General features: G+C 40.5%; 1 pseudogene across 1 annotated transcript; it reads left to right on the forward strand.

Moving 5' to 3' along the window:
• The first annotated feature begins 3,242 nt into the window (after positions 1 to 3,242).
• LOC309624395 (ADP-ribosylation factor-like protein 16 pseudogene) lies at positions 3,243 to 5,395 on the forward strand (annotated as a pseudogene). Its single transcript has one exon. The product of its transcript is annotated as an ADP-ribosylation factor-like protein 16 pseudogene (transcript).
• The last annotated feature ends 1,598 nt before the right edge of the window (positions 5,396 to 6,993 follow it).

Consider the following 6,993-nt stretch of genomic DNA (forward strand, 5'->3'; position numbering starts at 1 on the left):
AGATGTCGTATATATGTACACTGGAATATTATTCATCCATAAAAAGAATGAAATATTGCCATTTGCAACAACATGGATGGACCTAGAGGGAATTATGCTGAATGAAATAAGTCAGAGAAAGACAAACACTGTAGGCTTTCACTTATGTGAAATCTACAAAACAAAACAAATGAACATACATAAAACAGAAATAGAGTTTCAAATACAGATGATAAACAGGTGGTTGCCAGAGGAGAGGGGGTTAGGGGGAGGAAAGCAATAGGTTAGGGAGACTGAGGATTATTTTCCAGTTGCAAAATAAATGAATCATGGGGATGAAATATACAGTATGGGGAATATAGTCAACAACTAAGTAATGTTTTTGTATGGTAAAATTCGTAACTAGAATTATCGTGGTGATCATTCTGAAATCTACAGAAAAAAATCACTACGTTGTGTAACAGGAATTAACATAGTGTTGTAGGGTCAATTATACTCCAAAACCGAAAAACAAATAAACTCATAGGAAAAGAGATCAGATATGTGATTACTAGAGGCAGGGCAGGGTACACTGGAGGAAGGCAGTCAAAGGTACCACAAACTTCCAGTTGTAAGTAAATACTAGGGTGTAATGTACAACGTGATAAATATAGTGAGCACTGATGTATGTTATGTTTGAAAGTTGTTAGGAGAGTAAATTCCAAGAGCTCTCATCACACACAATTATTTTTCTATTTCTTCAACTTTGTATCTACGTGAGATGATCGATGTCCACTAAACTTATTGTGATGATCATTTCATGATTTATGTAAGTCAAATTATGCTGTAAACCTGAAACTTACACAGTGCTGTATGTCAATTATATCTCCATAAAACTGGAAGAAAAAAAGCGAATTGCAACTTTTCACACTGACCATGGGAAGGCACACAATTTAATTTAGTTGAAATAAATTATTTCATAAAAAATACATTCGGGACAAACTTTCAAATGACAGATGATGTTGGTTTAGTGACAATACATACGAAAATGTAGGTTGAAATTTAACATGTTTTAGCAATCAAAAATAGACCAAATTTGCTTTCATAACTGTTACGAATTCAACTGAGATTTTTTTTTTTTAATTTTGGAAGTTTATATTTATGCTTTGCATTTAAAATACCATATGAGAGAGAAGGTTTTAAAGTGCTATGGTGAGCATTTCTTTACATATAGCCCATTTTGATGTGGCTAGTCTTTATTCCCAATAAATGAAAATCTAAATTGGATATAACAATAATATATTTTGCTTTAAAAATGTCTTTTGGAAGTTGTAGAGCCATCTTCATATTCTACAAAAGGTTTATTCTAACTTACAGATAAGGCAAAGATCACTGATGCAAATGTATAGAATTGGTATTACCTTTATGTCTGTCCTTAAATTTTATGTTCCAAGATCAAAGTTCTTGAGCTTTTTGTCTTTCAGCAATGGTCAGTTGTAAGTCTAAACTAAACAATTAGTGTCAATGAATAAAGGGCACTGAAAGCTGTACAATTGTAAATGGAAGCAGAGGTGTTTAGCTGAGTCCGGTTATACACATCAGAGCTCTCCTGATACCTTATCCCAGCTGTTTAGGAGACTCCTGGAGGTTCTCCTGCTGTCATGTTGTAAAGGGAAAAAATACTAAAATATTATTTAAGATTGGATTAAGATGGCTGTCTGGGTGTAGATGCATCTATTCCCTTCCCTCCTCAAATACCTTGGAATGAAGAAAAAAAAATCTAGATATTTAAAAGGAAAACTCATTAACTGAACTGTTAGAAAATAATCTTCCTAGCGTACTAGGTAGTCTTAAGAAGTTTCTGAAATAGAGAAATCAAACAGGATTGGAATGACAGACACAAGACTGGAGGGCATCATAGCCCAATACACTGCAAGGGTTGATTGGCCAGTGGCTTTGGGAATGCTCAGAATTGAAAATCCAGTCGATAAAGAGAGCAGGAGGGTTCCCAGGGGTGATGGAAAGGATCATCATTTGTGTTAGTCTTTGTAGGAGCAGTAGAGTTTTCCCCGGGCTAAAACAATGAGAATGAGCAGAGGACACAGGAGAGTTGGTGCTCTAGGTAGCCAGTGATCCCAGGAAGAAATGAAGCCGCAACACCCAGAGGAAGAGTCCTCAGAATATCCCAGCAAGACACGCTATGCCGGCCATAATCACCACCAGAGTCAGTGTTATAAGCAGCGGGTGTTCACCAGTAGATGAACCAACTCTCAGGTACCCACATGACACAGGAGGCCGAATCTTATCATCCTTAAAGCAGGAGGTAATGTGTGCTAGTATCTAACATTGGTAAACCAAGAAACAAAGCCAAAAGCCTATTACTTAAAGTTATAGTGGTAAGTACCAGAAAAACTAAGAACCCAAACATTGAAAAGGGACATGACAGTGGTTCTGGACTGGGAGCTGGTGAGGCAAGAGGCTGTTTTTCATTCTGTAAAGTTTAATATTTGTTTCTGTTTTTCTTCCTGTTTTACAAAATACATTATTGTAAACTAATGAATTATTAACAATGTAATTCTAAGAATATTCATTTTCTTTGTTTGGTGTGACATTTTAAAACCAACCATCATGCATGTATAAAATGAAAGAAATTCAATAAAGATATTTCCATTAAAATAGCAGCAGAACTTCAAAATACCTTGGAGAGGATATTATAAAAAAATAAGCAGGCTCGGTGCCACGGGCCTGGGGGAGACGCTGTTGGTGAAACGCTTGCAGACAATTCTTCCGCGCCGGGCAGGGGGGATGGGGATCGGGGGGCGCTGGCGGTGAGCAGGGCGGGGGGACGCCCGGGGCGGGGTCCGCCAGTGCTCCCTCCCTGGCCCCGCTCCGAGACCTTTTTTTTTTTTTTTTTTTAACACCTTTATTGGAGTATAATTGCTTTACAATGGTGTGTTAGCTTCTGCTGTATAACAAAGTGAAACAGCCATACATATATATATCCCCATATATCCTCCTTCTTGCGTCTCCCTCCCTCCCACCCTCCCTATCCCACCCCTCTAGGTGGTCACAAAGCACCGAGCTGATCTCCCTGTGTTATGCAGCTGCTTCCCACTAGCTAGCTATTTTACATTTGGTAGTGTATATATGTCCATGCCACTCTCTCACTTTGTCCCAGCTTACCCTTCCCCCTCCCCGTATCCTTAAGTCCATTCTCTACGTCTGCGTCTTTATTCTTGTCCTGCCCCTAGGTTCATCAGAACGTTTTTTTTTTTTCTGATTCCATATATATGTGTTAGCATACTGTATTTGTTTTTCTCTTTCTGACTTACTTCACTCTGTATGACAGACTCTAGGTCCATCCACCTCACTACGGAGACCTTGACTGCCTTGCACAGCTGAGCTCCCGGGATGGGAAGGGCGACCTGGGTGATCCTCCCCCGACGCGGCCCACGGTGGGTACCAACCTAACGGACATTGTGGCTCAGAGAAAGATCACCATCCGGGAGCTGGGGGGTGGTGCATGGGCCCCATCTGGTCCAGTTACTATGGAAACTGTCATTCTCTCCTGTTCATGGCGGACGCCTCTAACCCCACCCAGCTCTCTGCATCATGTGCGCAGCTCCTGGGTCTCCTTTCGGCCGAACAACTTGAAGAAGCATCGGTTCTGATTCTCTTCAATAAAATTGACCTGCCCTGTTACATGACCATAGAAGAGATGAAGTCGTTAATCAGGCTCCTGGACCTCATTGCTTGTGCCAAGCGGAATATCACCACGTAGAAATCAGTGCGCGGAAAGGCACTGGCTTGTCAGAAGTGCTGCGCTGGCTCGAGGACACCCACAGAACGGATGGTTGACTGCAGGGCGGAGAAGCGTGGCTGGCCGGCTCTGTGGCAAGAAGGCAGAAGCAGCACTGCTTGGCCTCTGGCTATCTGTTGCTTTTATAAGGGCAGAATAAGCCCTAGAAGATGGGGTTCTGTGCTGAGTTGCAGTGATGGGTAAACTGAGGCACCCAGGTTATAGAAACTCCTGACATCTGCCCTCTGGTTCCAGCGCTGGGAGAGGAGGACAGGCCTGCCGGGTGGCCTGTGTCCTACACCATCCTGGGATGGTTCTAGGGGATTTGTTCCCCTCCCCCCAGGAGAGCTGCTCTCTCAACTCTGACACAAGCTCCAACCTGTTGAGTTTCCGATACCGTGACAGTATAAGGAAGCTTGTGGGAAAACACCTATTGCTTGGTGCATTTGTGTCCTAGGGCCTCTGTAACAAATCGCCACAAATGGTGGCTTGCAGCAGCACAAACTTACGTTCACGGTGCTGGAAGCCAGAAGTGTGGAGGCTCTGAGGGGGAATCCGTTCCCTGCTTCTAGTGGCTGCTGGTGCCGCTTGGTGTTGTTGGCTTGTGGCTCGCAGGACTTCAATCTCTGCCTCTGTCTTCACGTGGTCTTCTCTCCTCTTTTTATAAGGAGGATGTAGGGCCCACCCTAAATCCAAGGTGATCTCATCTCAAGATCCACAGTTACATGTGCAAAGATCTTTTTTCCAAAGAAGGTCAACTTTGCATGTTCCGGGGGTTACAACTTGGACATATCTTTCGGGGCCACTATTAAACCTACTGCAGTCTGGTAAGAAAAAAATAAAATAAAATAAGCATACCTACTCAATGAAATCTATAATACTTGAGAGCATAAAAATTAGGCTTGAATGTATTGGGGAAAATTCACATTACTCGATGAGAATAAGCAATCATAAAATATCAGTTTTGCCACGAGTAATCTAAAAAGTTAATTAAAACTCCATGGGAGTTTTTAGAAAATAAAACTTGAAGGTGCTTCTTGATTTCATCTGATAGAGGTATACAAGAATATGTGTTTCCCCTAAAAAGTAGCAACGAAGGGGACTTGCCTTACAGAGGGAAAACATATGATAAAATTATAATAACTATGAGTCGTAGGTAAGGGCACATAAATAGGTAAGTAGGCCAACAGAACAAAATAAAGTCCAATAACAGGCCCAAATATGATTATTACTTCAATGATCAAAGTGGCCTTTGTCATCATTGGAGAAAAGACAGACCATTCTATAACTTATGTTGGAACAATTGGCTATCGATTGTTCAAAAAGAAAGTTCTCCCTCACACCATATATAAAAATATATCACGTATGGATTAAAACCTACTTTTACAAATAAAATTATAAAAGCTTTAGAAGACAATATAAGAGAATTTATTTTTCTTTCGGTGGGAAAAGCCTTACCTAAATCCCAGGAATCAAAAAGGAAAACACGAAGCTGTCAACTTACACGTATGTTCAGGAAAGGGAGTAAGTTTGAGGTAGGAGGTGAGGAATATATACTGCATATTTTTGTATTATTTGAATCTTGTACAATCATGTTAACTTAATATATTATCTATGTTCTTTACTTTAAAAATAAAGAATCAGGGGGCTTCCCTGGTGGCGCAGTGGTTGAGAATCTGCCTGCCAATGCAGGGGACACGGGTTCGAGCCCTGGTCTGGGAAGATCCCACATGCCACGGAGCAACTGGGCCCGTGAGCCACAATTACTGAGCCTGCGCGTCTGGAACCTGTGCTCCGCAACAAGAGAGGCCGCGATGGTGAGAGGCCCGCGCACCGCGATGAAGAGTGGTTCCCACTTGCCGCAACTAGAGAAAGCCCTCGCACAGAAACGAAGACCCAACACAGCCATAAATAAATAAATAAATAAAAGAACGTGAATTTCTTTAAAATAAATAAATAAATAAATAAAGAATCAGTAATATCTCATAACTAGCAGCTTCTCACAATTTCTTGTGTATGCCAATCTCAGTCTACCTTCGGGAGCCCTGACTGGAAACCATTGAGTTATGCCACCTAAACCCCCTCTACCAATGGCATTAGCCCTGCTCCCTGGAGCAGGGTGCAGGCAGGTGAAGAAATGACCAGAAGCTGCTTACATTTAGCTTCATCTTGAATTTGTTTCTTACTCACATGATAGATCACATCATTAGGGATCTGCTTACCCAAAAAGATAGTTTTGCGAGGAACTTACCTGGTTACTAGCATTACTGTTACATAGAATTTGCAAGTTGATAAATTTCTTTTTGGCTCCTTTTAACTCCTTTGTTTGTTTTCTTGAAACTTCTCCCTACCTCCTATAAAGTTATCTTTTTACAATTTCTAGACTCTCAATGCCCCTATATAACATTTTCACTCCTCACAGATGAACCCAACCCAATTCTGCCTTCCCTAAAGGTTTCAACTTTCCCATTTTCTTAGTTCTGTCTGTTTTCACAATTATATTAAAATCTTTTGTAAAAGAAGTAATGACCAATAAGGTGCAAAAACTGACACATGTCTCTCACTGATATTTACATTAAAAAATGGAATCTGTTACCCCTAATAAAACCTATAATTAATGGGCTATATGGAAAAATCTTGTCAAGGCAGTATTTCTCTCATTTCTTTCCCCCTTTTTCTAATAACAATATTTAAACAATATTAAAAAAAAAAAAAAGGTCAGCACCTTTCCAACGTGCATCTGAAAGACTTTTAACTCTTACTTAGATTGAGCCTTGATTGTGTGCTTAAATACTGCTACGATGACTTGAACAGAGGAAGAATGAGATTCAACTGAGCTGCGCGTACTTTTTCTTTTGTGCTTTATGAACACCCAGGTGTTTGAGGAACTGATTATTAATGAGTTTCATCATCTGTTCTAGCAATTCTTCAGAAATCCAAGATCTGTTGACAAATCTACAACTTTCAAAGTTGGCTTTTCTCTGATTTAAAATGCCTTAATCTGATATTTTACATTTAAAAATGGCTGTTGTTTTTTGAAACTCTAAAATAAAACTGTGCCTTTTTGAGTGGTCCTATTCTATTCTTGGTCCCTGGTAGGAAGAGTTGCATCTCTAACAGCTTTCCTTTTATGGGCTCCTACAGTAATTCTGAAATGGGCAAGTTTTCTGCATTTCATTGGTTATTAACTGCATCTAACCAATTGCAAGAGATCGACTTTCTTGGATCTCAGCCCC

Source organism: Balaenoptera borealis (genome assembly GCF_965194805.1).
Source record: "Balaenoptera borealis genome assembly, chromosome: 2".
NCBI lineage: Eukaryota > Metazoa > Chordata > Mammalia > Artiodactyla > Balaenopteridae > Balaenoptera > Balaenoptera borealis.